This window comes from Anolis carolinensis, chromosome 4 (assembly GCF_035594765.1).
Source record: "Anolis carolinensis isolate JA03-04 chromosome 4, rAnoCar3.1.pri, whole genome shotgun sequence".
Taxonomy (NCBI): Eukaryota; Metazoa; Chordata; class Lepidosauria; order Squamata; family Dactyloidae; genus Anolis; species Anolis carolinensis.
The window spans coordinates 194,550,127-194,566,648 of record NC_085844.1 but is presented as its reverse complement, the minus strand read 5'-3'; positions in this window follow the sequence as shown (position 1 = coordinate 194,566,648).

Genomic DNA, 16,522 nt, shown 5'->3' with positions numbered 1-16,522 from the left:
AAGCAAATATTAACAGGCCTGTAGGGGGGGGGAGGGGTTCAACCCCCCCCCCAAATTTTCAACCCTCCCCCCAAAATTTCTGGCTACAGCCCTGAAGGAGGAGAAGGGAAAATGCCCCCCTCTCTCCTACCTTCCCACTCTCCACTTTCTTTGACCAACTTCCTGCCTCTCCCTCTCCCCCCCCTCTCTCTCTCTCTCTCTCTCTCTCTGGCTCAATGGAAGACCCACATCAAAGCACTTCTCCTTCAGGCCAAGGGGGCTGGGAGGCAGACACAGAAGGGGCCAAGGGAGAGGGCAAGAAGAAGAAACATACTTTGCCAATTATCTGCACCCTTTGTCAGGCCTAAACCAACCTCTTTTCAAGAAAAGACCACATCATCCATCCCAATTTGGGTTTAGTGTAATTTCGTCCTCCCTGATCAAGTGGAATTGTTTCATTTGTTGTGTTGTCGAAGGCATTCACAGCCGGAAGCATTCTTATCTGCCCACCACCTGATCAGTCTCCAGTCTTGGTCTCACTTGGTTTGTGATCTGAAAATCTGAAGTAGTAAAGGAGACAATTAATATGTCTGAAATATGTTTGTTTGATTAAAAAAGCAGTATGGTTTTTGTGTTGTTGAAGGCTTTCATGGCCAGAATCACTGGGTTGCTGTGAGTTTTCCAGGTTGTAAGCCATGTTCCAGGAGAATTTTCTCCTGACGTTCCACACACATCTATAGCAGGCATCCTCAGAGGCTGCGAGGTCTATTGGAAACTAGGCAAGGGAGGTTTATATATCTATGGAAGGTCCAGGGTGGGAGGAAGAAGTCTTGTCTGTTGGAGGCAAGTGTGAATGCTGTAATTAATCACCTCAATTAGCATTGAAAAGTCTTGTGGCTTTAAAGCCTCTCTGCTTCCTGCCTAGGGGAATCCTTTGTTAGGAGATGTTAGCTGGCCCTGAAGTAGCCAGACTTTGAAGCTGCAAGGCTATCCAATGCTAATCAAGGTGGCCAACTGCAATATTCACACTTGCCTCAAACAGACAAGAGTTCTTTCTCCCACCCTGAACATTCCACAGATACATAAACCTCACTTGCTTAGTTTCCAAAATACTTCACAACCTCTGAGGATGCCTGCCATACATGTGGGCAAAACTTCAGCAGAGAATGCTTCTGGAACATGGCCATACAGCCCGGAAAACTCACAGCAACCCTGCAATTGTTTTATTTATCTTTTCATCTCACTTCGTTGCCAGATGAACCATGACATTTTGGAAATGCACTTCATTAGGGGGATGCATGTGTTCCAGGAGCCTGGCTGGAACTGGTTTTCACTTTGAAATGTGTCTAGAGGGAAAGACTTCTAAGCATGTGCAGAATGCTTAGCCTCAGCACTCAGGGATGGCTAAAAGCACCCTGTTTTCTTCACAGATTGAGAACTTCAAAAGGAAAAAGTGCTTTAGGTGCCTTTTAAGAAACATTTCTTGAGGATGCTACACCTTGGCAAGCATCTACGGACAATGCCGGCTCTTCAGCTTAGAAATGGAGATGAGCACCAACCTCCAGAGTTGGAGTTGGACACACCTAGACTTAATGTCAGGGGAAAACCTTTACCTTTACTAAAATCCAATCATTTTAAAATACAAGCCTGGAGAGAGGATCTTTTTGCCTTGGGTTTGAGACATTGTCATCACTCATAGAAAGTAGAAGTCGATTTCCTGACCATCTTCAAACATGTTGAACTCCCTTTCAGCTGCTTTTGCTGCAATAGGTCAGTGCAGTTCAGGGAAGGGGAAAGTTAACATGAATAACACTAAACACTAAACGTGCTCTCTCCTTTTTCGCTCAAAATCAGAGATGCACTAAACTAGACGGCACCATACCCTTTAGTTTTTCCCTGCAGAACCTGTTTCCCACAATTGATCGCACTCTTTCAGAGCTAAAACAGCAATATGCTGATTCTTGGAAAAGGAGTGGAGGTGTTTGCATCCCCATTTCTATACTGGAATTGTAGGTTTGGGAAAGGTTGTTCCTGTAGTTCCCAAAACACAACAAAGGCTATGTAGGCATAAAAAGAGTTTTTATGTATGTTGTAACAATTATTTGGGCAATTTTATTTAAGAGCTGCATGGGGAGGGGAAAAGAATAAACTTTTTTTTACTGAATTGGTAATTAGTGCTAGAATCAAAGGGAACCAGCATATATTTTTCTAACACATTTGAATTTGACACCTTTGCTATGACAAATGCAAAAGATATGACAGTATCTATGCTAAATGGAATTTAGAGAATTCACAAAGAATGAGATCAGAAGTGTTGTGGACAGGACTGTATAGGAGTTTAGCAGCAGAATGACCCAAGTATTTTATCAGAGCCAACCATATTGTTAAGGCAGAGTGAGATGGCTCCACCAGGCAGTTGATCAAGAGTGTCCTGAAAGGTCAGTAAACATGTTACAGCAGTTTTACTTCCCAGGAGAGAAATGTGTGGAATGGCTTGCCCCAGGTGTCAAAATAATTTGGCTAAACCTTATTATTGGAGGGAGGGAAGGCTGCCATCACTGTTCCACCTCAGGCAGCATAAGATCTTGGGCCAACCCTGTTTGTACTTGCCCAGTACACTACCATGCTTTCAGATCACTTTGTCTAGCAGCAAAACAATATATGTCAAGAATCATACATCATACGTAAGAAATCACATAGGAAAAAATGGTACATTTCCCACTTAGCTGCTAAAGTCTACTTGGGCTGTATAATTTGAGCAAGTTTTTTATCATGTCAAAAGCGACTTGATAACATACAGCAAGTCACTTCTGGTGTGAGAGAATTGGCCTCTCATGTCCCCGCAAGCTAGGGCTGACAGATGGGAGCTCACCCCATCTCCCAGATTCCAACTGGCAACCTTCAGGTTAGCAACTCAACCTTCAGGTCAGCAGTCCAGCCGATACAAGATTCTAACACATTGTGCCACCATGGCTCCTTATTTGAGCAAGTTGATAAAAGATCACAGAACTGAAAGCTCCAAACAAAACAATACTTCTGCATGTAGAAAATGACTGTCTCAGGGAAAAGATCGGGGGTCAAATCCTGTTGATATTTAATATATTAATCTATTCCCTTACAGAAGTAGTTGATCATTTTTGTCCATTGCAGAACTTCTGTACTCAGTTTAAGGTTGTGAAGGTGGAATTAACCATGTGGTGTCATTGTACATGGATTTACAGATGTATTTCATTCCACAAAGCTTGTACTTTTGGACTCCATATTGGAGAAAAGTGAGATGCAAGTCAAACAAATAAATTAATAAATATATTGCCCTCTTGATTCAATTGCATAAAGTTGCTGTTCAACACAAGGGTTGTTAGCACAAGCAATGCGTGCTTCTGTATATGAGAATTATGCTACGTAATCCCATTGTAGGTTCTCAACCAAGCCTAGACATCTAGTCTCACCTGACATTTAGTTTGCTTTGTCAAAGGTTTTCATTTTTTCCTGTCATGGAAGATTATTCTGCCATGTTAAGCCTCCACCTGAAGTGTGAAGTGGTTCACTGCCCTAGAGACACCAAGAGCTTGGCCAGTTGTACAGACTTCACAACTTGTAGTAATCTCTGTACAATGTATGATCCAACAAGGCTGGACACTAATGCACCATATAACAGAGGGAACACATGTGCAGAAACAAGAGCTCTCTTCCCCTAAATTAGTGCCATATTAATGCCCCTCCATTATTTTAAAATGGCTTTCCTTGATTTCCATTTTGTGTAAAGTTCTCACCTAACCCATAATCTCCACAATGTGAAAACAAAATCTCATTAGTGGGCAGCCACTTATAAACTGAGTTGAATGGCCACTGACAAAGCTTTAGTCAGAACTTTTGTCATCTTGAGATGCAATTAGGTGACACAAGGATACAGTAAAGAAGACTACATTTAATAAAGTAGATGCAGGAATAACCTAGGAAACAGCCATTAGCTCCAAACCAACTTTAGTTCTTTATACATACCTGTATCACATATGGAAGCAACCTGTCTCATCTGCTGTACACAGATGCAGTAGAAGATCATGTCACATTGTCAGTGCTTAAATAAGATTCAACTGCCCCTGCAATCAACCTCTGTACAGGAAAGACAGACTTTTTAAAAATTGTATTAGGCAACAAACTGCAGAAATCGATGAGCTAACACCAATTGCCAGTACAAACTAGAATGGACTTATTCAGTCAATAGAACTTATTAGTGTCAATTTGTTGAGCACTTTTCCTAGTGAGTTGGAACTAACAATTGGATTTAGCCCAGATTGGTGGATCACATCAATTGCAGATGATTCTTAGTGCCAGCATTTGGGCTTGCAGAGACTAGGCATTCATGTATTTGAATCAAAGCCAAACAAGCCTAAGAATTAAATAATTTTTTGCATAGGCAACATGGAACCTTTCCAGAGAACAAGGTTATTTGTTTAAAGCAATCTTAATAAAATTTCATCTTAAGAACAGACAAGCATCTCGAGCTCTGAGCATCACCTGGGAAGGAATCCCATTGGAGCACTGCAGCACACCACAATACCTGGGAGTCACTCTGGACTGTGCTCTGACTTACAAGAAGCACTGCTTGACTATCAAGCAAAAAGTGGGTGCTAGAAATAATATCATGCGAAAGCTGACTGGCACAATCTGGGGATCATAACCAGATACAGTGAAGACATCTGCCCTTGTGCTTTGCTACTCTGCTGTTGAGTATGTATGCCCAGTATGGAATACATCTCACCATGTTAAAACAGTGGATGTGGCTCTTAATGAGACATTCCACATTATCACAGGATGTCTATGATCAACACCGTTGGAGAAATTATACTGTTTAGCAGGTATTCCACCACCTGATGTCCATCGGGAAGAAGCACCCTGTAATGAAAAGACCATGGCAGTGACATCTCCAGCCCATCCCCTGTTTGGATATCAGCCAGCATGCCAATGACTTAAATCAAGAAACAGCTTCCTAAGATCTACAGAAATACTTGCAGGAACACCTCAGCAAGCGAGAGTCCAAAAGTGGCAGGTAAAAACCTGGAATCTCAATCAGTGGCTGATACCAGATGAGAAACTCACTCCTGGGCAGACAGAAGGCTGGGCAACTTGGAAGGTGCTGGACAGACTGCGCTCTGGACTACAAGATGCAGAGCCAATCTTAAGAAATGGGGCTACGAAGTGGAATCCATGACATGTGAGTGTGGAGAAGAGCAAACTACAGACCGCTTACTACAATGCAACCTCAGCCCTGTCACATGCACAATGGAGGACCTTCTTACAGCGACATCAAAGGCACTTGAAATGTCAGTTCCTGATCAAAGGAAATTTAGCATAATGCCAAGTTTTTAACTTTGTGGTTTTTATACATTATAGCTGTATTCTCAATTTGCTTCTGACATGATAAATACGTAACATTTCCACCTGACATTAGCAGGGCAAGACCTTATCCTAACACAATGGTTGAAAAAGGCCTTGCTGGAGTATGCGGAGAGAAACTTCTTGTTGATAAAATAGGGAGGCATTACCTGTTTGCTATTTTGGAGAAAGGAGGGTTTTCAAGTTCTGCTTTGAGGCCTTAGCACTGCTTCAAGTTTCTGCATACATGAATACTGTCAGCTAAGTACATCTTCTGTAGATGTGTCCCATTAAAGTAAAAAAGTAGAACATACAACACCACAAGACATCTGCAACATGTTTTTTCTCAATATAAAATATTTTTAAAGCCTTTGTCCAACCTGCTCTTTGTTTGCAACATCTACTTTGCCACTTAATTAAATCAGCCAAAACAATTGGGAACAATTTACTGTGGTTTAGGTGCTGGGAAAAATTAAGCAACATTTCTCACAGCAGATGGGCTGCTGAGAAAATGTTGAGATTCCAGCAACAGTTGAGAAACAACTGAATTGGCTGAAAAAGTCAGTCGCTCCTAGTATCTTGACCAGATTCTTTATTCTGATCCTTTATGGAACATCTGCAGGGCTATATTCTTGCCATCCTCACTGATACCAATTTTCATAGATGAAAAGCACACAGAACAATCCCATCAATTTTGATATAATCGTGGATGGAAGTATGTGGTAACCTCTAAAGAAGCAACTCTACAGTGATCTGTTCCAGTGAACGCACCAATATCTTGTTTGTGACAGTTAATTTGATACATGATTCATGCAAAAATAAAGAAGTAGGATCTGTTATAGTAAGGTATGCTACTTTGGTCAATTATAGCAAAACTCAGTAGTTCTCATCATTCACTGATTATCACCTGCTCTGAAGCAACTTGTTTTAATTTCATATTTGGTTCATTATAATTTCCCATGCATTTCTTATTTTGTATACATCTTTTTTATTGAGTTAAATTCCAGATTTAGAGTGTATCTACAGTGTAGAATCAAGGCAATTTGACCGCACTCTAACAGCTATGGCTCAATGCTATGAAATCATTGGGGCTATAGTTTTACAACATCTTTACCCTTTGCTGTCAAATAGTGCCAATTCTTTACTAAACTACAACTTCCATGATTCCATAGCAAATGCACTCAGAACGATCTAGGAATCAATGTAGCTTGTTAAGCACAGCTGAGATATTTTGTTAGTGATAAGACTACCCTAGCAGCTGCATTTTAGACTAGCTGCAGTTTCCAAGCAGTCTTCAAAGGCAACTCCATGTACAGATGTTATATGACTCAGGTGGGTATCAGAGTTTAGGTAATAATGCCTAGTTTAACTCTGCTCAGGAGAGAATGTATTTCATACAGTGCTCTCAAAAGATGAGCAGTGTTCCATCAGTGGCAGATGGTGGCTTGTCAGGTCTGAGCTTAAGTCCAGACTTTAAGGAGATGTGGAAGGTGCTAAGACCTGTTTTGATTCAGCACCTTGGATAGCTCCTTAAAATTCAAACTAAAAGGTGTGATGCCGCTACCCCTCTGACATGGGACTGAAGCTACCATTGTGCTGCAAGCCACAATGGTCACTTGGTCTTCCAGTGAGGCAGTTGGACCTATGAGCATGCCAGATTATTCCTTTGGGGAACTTAAGAATCTGAAGAAAAAGAAAAATGTCATCTTCCTGAATAAGCAAGCCCCCAGCATTAGTTCCATCACATTGTCAGGTTTCAGCTTATATTTACTGGCCCTCATGCAGTCTGTTTCTAATTCTGACACGGCCACGTGAATCACATGTAAAAGAGAGATAGACTCAGATATCATCTCATGATACCCCTCTTCAAATCTTCTCAATCCCACTCAGCAGTTTTGTGTGGTTATTTAAACAGCTTTTTCCTTTCAATTACTTAGAGCAGGGGTCCTCAAACTTTTTAAGTGGAGGGCCAATTCACAGTCCCTCAGACTGTTAGGGGGCCGGACTAGGATGAAATAGTCCAAAATTAAGATTGTTGTTGTTGTGTGCCTTCAGGTCATTTCAGACTTAGGTCAACCTGAAGTCTAAAGTTTAGGACAGAGGCCAGGTCAGTTACCTTGGAGGGCCACATCCGGCCCATGGGCCTTAGTTTAGGGACCCCTGATCTAGACAATCTTCTAAGACCATAGGTAAGGAAAGGGACCCTCAAAGACCATCTAGATCAGGGGTCCCCAAACTTTTGAAGCAGAGGGCTGGTCCACAATCCTTCAGACTGTTGAGGGGCCGAATTATCATTTGAAAAAAACCAAAACAAATTCCTATGCATACTGCACATGTCTTATTTGTAGTGCAACAACAACAACAAAAAAAAACAATACAATATTTAAAAATGAAAACAATTTTAACCAACATCAACCTATCAGGATTTCAATGGAAAGTGTGGGCCTGCTACTGGCCAATGAGATAGTCAAGTTAATTAGGATTGTTGTTGTTGTGTGCCTTAAAGTCATTTCAGACTTTGGCCGAGCCTAAGTCTAAAATTAATTATTTATTTACTGCATTTATTTACTACATTTATATCCCACCCTTCTCATCCCGAAGGGGACTCAGAGCAGCTGTATGTACATACAATATATTATATTATTAGCATAACACAATATTAGCATTATATATTACTATATTGAACTATACCACTATACTATTATATAATATGTAATATATAACATATAATTAATATTATTATATGGTATTACTATTAGTATTATATTGTATAACATAATATAATTAATATTATATGTATATACAATATATTATATTATTAAAACTGATATAAAAATATTATATTATAAAACTGAGGGCGGGGGCCAGGTAAATGACCTTGGAGGGCCGCATCCGGCCCCCGGGCCTTAGTTTGGGGACCCCTGACTTAGAGTCTCCCATGCAAAGAAATACTGAAAAAGTCAGCTTTGTTTTGATTTCCCCATATTTTAGTGTTTGTGACATCATCATAATTCCAAAACTTTTATTACAAATACCATACCAAACTCAAACAAAAACACCAGAATCAGCAAGGATGTTCATGACCACAGCTTAAAAATAAGAAATTACCCCCTAATACAATTGTACTGATTCATCTCTTTGACTGGGGTTGTAATTCGTTTTGTCAAGGCCATGCACATCTGTCTGGTATTTAGGCATATTATAGCAGCAATTGATGTAGATCCTAATATGGTCATAATGCAGTGCTTGAAATCCTTCACAACTGCAGATGTAATAACATCAATCAAAGCTGATACAGACAAGTTAAAACTCAAAACTCTCAATGCATGCTGGAAGAATTTATGAAGTCATGTGGAATTGTATGTCCTGTCTCCCCCAGACCCAGGAATCAATGGAGAAGTTAGGGGTATTGATGCAGAAAGACAACTTGGTGAAAAAGTGTTTGCTGACATGCTAGATGAGGAAGTGGGTGAATATATTGATTGGAGGAAGTCGTTGAGACATTTTCAGAGGAAGAAGACAAAGAAGAAATGGAAGCAGAACCGGTCATGTAGGCATTAGAGAAGTTTGCCATAGTGTTTCAAATTACATAGACATTGAAAAACAAAATTTTGGAATATGATCCTTGGATGGAACATAGCAATAAAGTCATCCATATGATCACCTTAGAATTACAACCACTGCAATAACACTGATGTTCTAAAAAGAAAGAGGCAACTTCCCATAATAGATTTGCCAACAGAGTCCCTGACATCCAGCATTATCTGCTCCTGACATCGAGATCCAACAATCCAATATCACCAGCATATCTCTAACAACTTCCACTTCCAACATCTACATGGAACCATTGATATCAACGTGGCTCTACAACGCAGAACCACCTTCTGATGATCCTCCTTATGAAATTTTCTCTTCTGATGATACCTCTACATAAGAAGGTTAATACAGATAGTTTTAGGTACCCATGACACCTTCATTGTACCTTTCCAGTGAGAAAAACAGGGTTTATGAATTGTAAATAGAGAGAGATTAAACATTCTTGAAAAAGGTTTCTTCTAAATCTGGAAACAGACTTCAAGGTACAAGGGGGGGGGGAGTAATGATCTTGATGTGTGTGTGTGTGTGTGTGTGTGTGTTATAAATTACACATTTACACACAACTGTAAACACTCATAAACCAGGCTTATACCTACAGCATAATCTGTGCATACAAATGTCCAAGCACTTAACAGCTACATAGATAATATGAAACAAGGAAACACAAAGTATTAGCAATGAGTTCCCTAATCAAATTCATAATCAATAGCTGTATTGGCAGAGCCAGCTGCTCCCCTTCCCATGAAATCAATAGGATTCTAAATATTGATTCTAAATGGGATAGTCATTCTGAACCCATCCTCATCAGAACGCAGCTGTTTTTGATAAATACTCAAAGCAATGGAGCTGATCTCAGCTGTCTATATTGGGGGCTGTAACGAAGTGTGATTTTTTATTTACAGATGCCATGTTTAACTGTGTTTTAAAAAGGGTTACTATTTCAGTTACTCAGCACTCAGAGGCTAGTTGCCATGGAGAAGGGGGCGGAGCCAACTGGGTTAGCTGAAGAGAGAGCAGAATTTGGAGGGAAACTCAGTGTGGGCTCTGTTGAAGCTCAGGGAAGGCTGATCCTAAGTTAGGGGATCAGGGATAAAATAAGTTTGGTGACTTATTTTAAGGTAGTCTGTAATTAAAGGAATTGCAGTTAGAACTGATTCTCAGTTGGAGAATCAGGGTGGCTCAAAGGTTGGATTTTGAGTCAAGTCTAAAATAAGTTTGGTGACTTATTTTAAGTTAGTCTGTCTCCTGACTAGGAACAGATATTCTGTGATTGAAGTGGAATTTTAAAGTTTGAAACACCTCAATATAACTTTGCAACTGTTCAGTAATGTGCCTCAAACAAGAAGAAAAGTTATTGTAACCATCAAGCTTGTGCCTAAATAAATGTGTTATTATTCCTTCAGACATCTCAGTCTCTGTCATACACACACACATCAAGAATAAACAAGGAGAAAGAAGAAAAATAAAAGTCTCCTCTCTAAGTAGCTAGTGGCTATATATTCCTATAGTGGTGGCAAGAATTGATGATCCCCTTTGTAATTTGGGGGCAGCATTATAAAACCTCTATAATTTGGTGGCAGCTTTTAAATAAAAACATCTTTAATAACTGGTGGCAGTGGATATAACAATAATAATAAAATATATAATAAATTAATTAAAAACAACCTCCATCTCCACATCTCCGCAATCGGTGTCAGCGGCGGTGCCTGACATCTTTACAAATTGGTGTCAGAGGTGGGATTTCAAAAGATTCCCCCCTGCCTGAAAGAGCCTCAGTTGTTCATAGATCTTTACAGGGGCACATTTAGCTGAATAAATAATGGTGCAGTTGAGTGGCATGTACCTGTTTATCTTTTACTACTCAAAGAAAGTTTCATTATCAGCTGTGAATATTTCAGTACTTCTACCAACAAGAATGATGCCATTTAGGGTATCACTTTCTTACCATTTAAGCAACTAGCAACAGATCGCAAGTCAGCATGCTCTCTGATTCTCAAGCAAAATTACATGGCTTTCAGAACTGGACACATGATTATCCTCCCCTGTCTGTTTGAAGTGTTGGAATTGAAGTGTCTGTACTTCAATGATGACTCTACACCACTACAGCTGGGGAAAGAAGGCAGCCCTATGACTCTATCCTTCAAAGTACTCCTCTGCCCACAAACTGGAGTGACCATGCACTGGTTAATTAGGAAAGTCTGCTACCAAAGGACTGAACATTGTATTGTGGACTTCAAATTTATATCGATATATTTAAATAATGTAAAATGAATACAGACTTTAAAAAAAAAGCCAGGTATATATTCCTTTCTATATTTTTAAGTGCCATCATTTGGGATCTATGGCTATTTGAGATAATTTTCTTTTTATTATCATATTATAGCTAAAAGACAATGAAGAAACAATGAAAAGAGCTTCAGATGACAATCCAAATCTCAGATAGCAGGGTCAGGGTGTGGGGGGTAGGAGTCAATCTGAAACATAGTAGAACTGCTACCACTCGGAATAGTCAGTGGAAATGTACACGAACTAGTGATCTGAAAATTTAATAAAATATATTTGTATTATATTATATTATATGTTATAAAACATATTTATAACATTGTCAATTCACTGTAGGCAATTCAGTAACATTTGACAAAATAAGATCCCTTTATTTTCATCCTGTTTTCAATTCTGATCACCTGATGTCAAATTCTATACAGGAAAATTGAAAAAATATTGAGAAAGCTATTGAAATGATCTGAGATATGAAATGGCTTCCACACAAAGAAAGGAAAAGCTAAAGGATCTTCAGTTTAGGAAGATTATATAACATTTAGTCAAGATCAAGGTCAGTACTTCTCAACTTTTAGTCTCCAAACATTTTCCAGTTAACTTCCAGCATCCCTGAACACTAGCCAGATTATATAGTGGAGGTCCAAAGCATTTTGAGACCTGAAGATTGATACCTAATGGTTTGGGAAGTGATGACCTTGATCTTGACTAATATAAGCAATGTATAAGCAATTGTATAAGCAATACAACCACTAAATAATTGTCAGATGTACCTTTTAATGCAGTGCATATTTTAATTGTAGAACAAACTGCTACCATGTATAATAGGATCTTAAAGAGGTGTAGAATCCCCATAAACATTAATGATGTCATTATCTAAAACAGGGGTGGGGAATCTGTTATTGTCCTCCAATACCATTACTTCCAGCTGATACGATTGCATTTCTAATTTTAACAACATTGGGAGAGAAATGTCTGCTCTTCCACTCCCAATCAAAAAGTTTTACATTGGTTACCACTACAACGGCTGACTTTCTCTAAGAGCTGTTGTCTCTTTTACCATTTATATCAGGTCTCTATCAATTACTAAAGATCAGACTAGTTTTAAAACATGTGTGAATGCAACAGGAAACACTGACTGATCTAATAAGTACGCTTTGTCTTTTATTATACTGGTTTATTTTTTGCTTTCTGGGGAAAAATTAAGAGGGAAGATCAGAGGCATGTTCTGTAACCCAACTTTACTCAGAAATCAGCCCACTGTATCAGAATCGCAGCTTAAATTGAAAATTTTACCAAAAAGGATAATTTGAGATTCTTTGTGCAAACAAGTAAGCTCCTGAAGAATCATCTCACATAATATGAAACACCCAATGAGGTGGAGGGGATAGTAATGACTCTTTAAACTAGATGACATAAATGGCTTTTTAAATATCACTTTGTATCTTCCACAATATTAATCTTATTTGCACTTGTCTTAATGTGTATAAACACAGTGTACAGATACGGCAAAAGGCCTCTCTCTAGAAGTAGTTTGGCAATAATGTTTTAAATGTAGGTTGAATTGCAGTCTTGGTACAAGATGAAGCAGTCACACAATGGCGTCACCCCATGAATCCAGCTGAGCTCAGATGCACTGAGCTTGCTAAATGTTTGAATGAATCAGATCACAGAGCCAGTTATTAAAGCGAATAACACGCATGCCAGGGGAAAAGAAATGAGTTAAGAAGAGGTCATTTCCCCAATTTCACAGTTGAATTATGAACCAGAGAGACCTATCCAAGGCTGTAATCCTAAATACGATGAGTTGATAATAAGACCAAGTAAAATCAATGAAATCTATTGCTGAGGATTTTAAGATTCAAGAAATAAATATTAGATCTGAGTTGCTCTACCACAAAACTGAACTGCACAGGGTGTAAATCAAAAGGCATTCTTAATGCAAAAATCAGATCCAAATTGTTCAGTCGTCTCTACCTTTATTTCTTAGAAGCACTCAGAAAAAGGCCAGTATTTGTGGATGAATTGACATACAATGGGCTTATATCACTTTAATTGCCTTCAGTCCCCTTCCCAAGAATCCTGCTATGGAGAGTCTGTTACTGAATTCACAGCTGCTGAATTACTAGTGTAGATGCTCCCTTAAAAATAATATTTATTTATTTATTATTTAGTAAAGCATTTATATCCCATCCAATAAATACTAAAAGGAAATAGGACCTCTGAAATATTTTTTCCAAAGTGGAACAAGACTGCTTAGGTGCCCTTCAAGGTCCAAATCTTTGGAAATGGTAAAGTTATCACTTTTTAGACAATTATGACAAAATATTAACGAAATAGATAGTTTTTGGTGTATGATTATGAAAGTATAATTGGTCATGGTGTCTTGTGTCAGGCCATCTTAACATAACTGCTGGTAAAAATTGGTAAATACTTTATTTCCGGTGTATGAGAATGACCAGATAGCAATATATTTCATACTTTATACAAATCCTAATCAGTTAATAGATTTAGCTTTTCTAGAGTTGTACCTTCAACATTTCTAATAATTATCTAAATTAATTTCTTTGACCATTTTAATTCAAAACTCAATCTTGCCAAATATATAAATTGAGTTTGAGTCCTTTAAAAATTTGACACGTTTGAATTTACACAAAGATTTTTCTTCTGATGTTACAGTACCTGGAATAGTCCAGTTGTCAATCAAATGCCTTCTACTGGCCAAAGACATACAATTTAAAAGGATCTGTCAAAGGTCAGACGCCAACTGAGAGCAAAATATAGTTTATTTAATTAACAACTCAAAAACGGTTCAGTAAATTGTCCAGAAGCTTTAAACACTTAATTTTCAGAGTTATCAAGCAGTCAAACTGAGAAAACGCCAAAAGTACAAACTGGCGTATAATCCGGATTATCCAGAGATAAAATCCGGATTAAAACTAAAACGCTTGAACTCAGCTCAAAATCACAAAACAGGCTCAAAACAGCAAAACACACAAAGGTAAATTGTCCCAAAGACCCAAAACTTCCCCAAAACCCAGTAGTACAGTAGAAATCCCAAAACTAAAGCAAAAACCCAAACCGGGCTAAAGCTCTTCACCGAAAACGGCACAAGCAAGCAAAGCAGGAAGACGCTGAAGAGATAGCGGCAAGCTGCTGCGGAGTCGAAAGCCAAGCCAGGAATTAAAGGAGCGTAGCGTTGTAACGAAGTCAAGCTGGTCCGAAGTCAGGATAAGGAAACAGCGGCAGAGTCGGGGACGAAGCCAGCAGTCAGCAACAGTAGACAGCCACAGAGATGAGAACGATACCAAGCCGAGTTTGGGAGTGAAGAGATATGCCAAGTCAAATTCCAGTCCAAGGTCCAAGGGGTGAAGTCGTCACAACAAGGTCCACGTCACAGGATGGCACAAAGAGCCAAGACAAAGGAGGCGAACAGAAGCTAATGCAAAATAGTAATAACAAGGCAGTCCAAGAAAACCCACACAGTCCCAGCCCTCCGTTGTAGAATAACCCGGATCAAACTTACATCGGTTGCAAAGTCCCAAGCCAGTCTTCAGAATCATGTACAGGAAACCCAATGGTGCCCAGCAACACCTTGCCATGCGCAAAGAATAATGCCTAAAAATCCCCAATTTATTTAGGTTCCCTTGGGCGTCCAACTTCCAATGCCCTAGGGTCCGATGTCCCAAGTTCCTCATCAGAATCCGAACTCCAAACAGCCAACGCCCTAGGATCAGGTGTCCCAAATTCCTCATCAGAATCAAGATCACCCTGTGTCAAGACCCAGGCTGCAGAGCACCAATAACCATACACAGAGGCCAGAATCTATCTAATATCTTTATTGAAGGAGTATATAAAGTTAATAAAAACAAGTGTAGAAAATAGTCCAGAATTAGACCTTTCAGGAAAGGTCAAAATTAGTCCAAAGAAACAATGTCCAATATGAAATATTAAGGTCCAAAGTTGTAATCCAATAACCGAAACACTCACTTTGCCAGGCAAAGTGAGGGGAGATGACAAGGTCCTTTAGTCCATAAACTTGAGCAAGGCTAGGAAATAACTTGATACTTGAAACAAGGCTTAAAACGTGGAACAAGGTAAATAGGAACAAGAACAAGGTCCGTGGAATAACTTGGTAAAATCCGTGGAACAAGGCAAGGATTGGTCCTGGGAAACAAGGCAAAGTCCGTAGATAAACAAAGGCTGGGAAGCAAGGCGAAGGCTGGATAGCAAGGCAAGGCTTGAGCAGGAGCGAGGCTTGAATCGGAGCGCGCTGTCCAGACACAACTCGCTCCGTAGGCTGACGAATTGACTCCGCGAAGTTACTACGCGGGTAAAACGCCTATATAGAGTTTAACTTTCCCTCCGAAGCAGTTCTCTGGGAATCAGAAACGAAAGCTAAACTCTGAGACCAGATGTTAAACTCCTTAAAGATTCTCACGAGAAGCAGTCTTAATTGGCTACATTCTTAGCTGCAATCCTCGCACTCCTGCGCGAAGCTGATTCCAAACTTCTCTGTTGTTTACAAAACTCCCGGCGCAAGAACACGGGAGAAGTAGGCTCTGGGCTTGTTTGACATACTTCTGGGAGACAACTTTCTTGCAGGTGCAAGGTTCCCAGATCTGCCTGGGAAAGATCTGGCTGAGAGGAATCCAGTTCAGACTGGGAAGGTAAAAAACCCAAGTTTTCATCTTCATCAGGAATTACAATGTCCTGAGCAGGACTACAAGGCCCATGGGTCATCACACTATCCCCCTCCTCAAGGCCCCTCCCAAACTGGGGCCCTCTCCCCGAGGCGCGAGGTCGCGGCTTGGCGGGATAGGTCTGATGAAAGCGACGGGTTAGCTCAGGAGCATGGACTGTGGAGGCGTCTTCCCAAGAGCGTTCCTCAGGGCCAAAACCCACCCAGTCAATGAGATATTGTAGGCGGCGGCGGTGAAAGCGAGAATCCAAAATGTCCTCAACCTCGAACTCCTCCTCCCCATTCATCAAAACAGGAGGGGGGGCCGGTTGGTCTGTATCAGGACGCACACCATCCGCCGGAAGGAGCAGGGAACGGTGAAACACTGGGTGAATGCGCATTGAACGCGGAAGTTGGAGTTTGAAAGTCACGGGGTTTAATTGCGCCACCACTGGATAGGGGCCAATGAAATGGGCATCTAACTTCCGGCAAGGGCGGTGGGAGGGCAGAAAGCGAGTGGACAGAAAAACCCGATCTCCTACCTTGATTTCGGGGCCCGGCTGGCGGTGTTTGTCAGCGTGGTGTTTATAGTCCTCCTTGGCTTGGTCCAGT